At 63.8% G+C, this 2,500-nt stretch overlaps 1 pseudogene; it reads right to left on the bottom strand.

Moving 5' to 3' along the window:
- The window catches only part of LOC126431875 (large subunit ribosomal RNA), a 7,591-nt pseudogene that overhangs the window by 2,729 nt on the left and 2,362 nt on the right, over nucleotides 1-2,500 (bottom strand).

The following is a 2,500-nucleotide window of genomic DNA, read 5'->3' as shown; positions in this document are numbered from 1 at the left end:
TGTTGCGGCTTCAGCGGAGCTCGGGAGATGACGTCAAGCTGCTCCACCAGGTGGCTACGTGGATTGAAGACACAGCGACCCGCCGTGGAAAATTGCAGCCCCAGGTACCGGAAGGTTTCACCCACACGCAGGGCAGGCATGGTGGTATTGCCTGCTGTGAAGGTGACATTGCTGTCCACCTTCACCTTCTTCTCGCGCCCTGACGCGACTAAGGCGAGGGTGAAACACTTCCGGGCGTTGATCTGCAGCCCCAGGTGGGCGAGGGCTGCGGTAGCTGCGTCGATGAGGGACTGCAAGCCCCTCGGGGTCGCTGCAAACAGCAAGACGTCATCTGCAAAGGCCGCAGCGTTGACTCTGCGACCGAGGATCCGAGCTCCGATGTGGGAGGGCAGTTGGCCTAAAACGTAGTCCACTGCAAAGTTGAACAGGAGGGGGGAGAGGGGATCGCCCTGGCGAACGCCCCGTGCTGGCTGCACAGACACGCCCACGCCGGCGCCATCCGCTATCACTGTCGTGCTGCCCTCGTAGCACCGCTCGACATACTCGACAAAGCAATCCGGCAGGCCATGCGCCTTCAGCACGGGGCGAAGGGCAGCATGATCTACCGAATCGAATGCCTTAGATACGTCGATCGATGCCACAAAGACAGAGCGGCAGGAGCGAACTGCGTCGGTGAGAGCAGTGTCCAAGATGAAGGTATTTTCCAACATCCCATCCCGAGGGATGAATGCCCGCTGACGTTCGTCCACAGCACAAGCGCGCATCAGGCGTGACGCGAGAACCTTGTGAAAGGTCCGCGCCAACACCGAGCAGACCGTAATGGGGCGAAAGTCAGCGGGGGATGTTGGTGCAGCCGTTTTCGGGAGAAGGGACGTCCGCGCGCGAAGCAGGCGTTCCGGAAGGGCGCGGGCCAGAAGGAAGAGATTCATCACTTTCACCAGGACTTCGTGCGGCAGACGCCGCAACTCCGCTGGGGTAAGGCCGTCCGGCCCGGCTGCTGATCCTCTGGGCGGCAACGCGGCGGCGACCTCCTCATGTGTGACCGGCCCCCATATGCACTCGAGAGCGACAGGCTCTGAGTGCGGGAGGAGGCGGTCACGAATGAAGCCCGCGGTGGAGATGGGCTTCTTGGTGAAGAGGTCCGCCCAGAAGTCCAGCAGACCAGGGATGGCAGGTGGCGGCTGGAGCAGGGTGCCATCCAAGAGGCCGCGCACGCAACGCGCACGCGACCGTCGGAAGGCATCCTGCGTTCTCGCGTACTCCCAGCGGCGCCGCTTGCGCTTCTGCGTCGGCGGCGCGGCAGGCGGCCGCTTCGATGGTTGGCGCGGCCGCTGTGTCCTGGTGATCGATCTCTCCCCTCTGGACCCGACCGACGCAAGGGCATCCGGGAGCATGCCCAGGATGACATCGGGCGGCGTGCCCCGCCCCAGACCGATGACACGATCCAGGGCAGAGAAACGCTGGGCGGAAGCGGGTAGCCCCGCCAGATGCTCCCAGATGGCGGCGTCAGTCGGCCCCTCCGGCGGCGGCCCGGTGGTGTCGGCCGCGAAGTCCTCGGCTGCGTCGACGGGCGGCGCAGCGGCCTCGCCCGCGTCAGGCAGCGGGCTCGCCGCTCCCCGGCGGGACGCCGGCTCTTCCCCCCGACCGATCTCAAGCGCCTCCATGAATTGGCGGACAAGCTGCTTGTGGGCAGCTTGCCGCCGTCGGCACTTGATTGCCTCAAGCGTTCGGTCGGGGAACATCCTGATGAGCTCTTGATTTACAAAGAAGAACCGGGCGTCCCTCTCGAGGAACAGTTCGGCCTCTGCCTTGGCGAGCGACAGGACTTCTTCCTCCGTCCACCTCGCGCGATGCCTCTCCGTGACGATCTCCGCGTTGGCGGCCTAGTAGATAGGGACAGCGGGAATCTCGTTAATCCATTCATGCGCGTCACTAATTAGATGACGAGGCATTTGGCTACCTTAAGAGAGTCATAGTTACTCCCGCCGTTTACCCGCGCTTGCTTGAATTTCTTCACGTTGACATTCAGAGCACTGGGCAGAAATCACATTGCGTCAACACCCGCTAGGGCCATCGCAATGCTTTGTTTTAATTAGACAGTCGGATTCCCCCAGTCCGTGCCAGTTCTGAGTTGATCGTTGAATGGCGGCCGAAGAGAATCCGCGCACCCGCGCGCCCCCGGAGGAGCACGCTAAGGCGGACGCGGCCTCGCAGCAAGGAAGATCCGTGGGAGGCCAAGGCACGGGACCGAGCTCGGATCCTGCACGCAGGTTGAAGCACCGGGGCGCGAACGCCGCGCAGGCGCGCGCATCCTGCACCGCCGGCCAGCACGAGGCCCGACCAACGGCGAGAGCAGACCACGCCCGCGCTAAACGCCCGCACTTACCGGCACCCCTACGGCACTCACCTCGCCCAGGCCCGGCAACGTTAGCGCTGACCCACTTCCCGACCAAGCCCCGACACGCCCCGATCCTCAGAGCCAATCCTTATCCCGAAGTTA

This window comes from Schistocerca serialis, unplaced genomic scaffold (assembly GCF_023864345.2).
Source record: "Schistocerca serialis cubense isolate TAMUIC-IGC-003099 unplaced genomic scaffold, iqSchSeri2.2 HiC_scaffold_1116, whole genome shotgun sequence".
Lineage (NCBI taxonomy): Eukaryota > Metazoa > Arthropoda > Insecta > Orthoptera > Acrididae > Schistocerca > Schistocerca serialis.
This window is presented reverse-complemented; position numbering and strand designations above follow the sequence as displayed.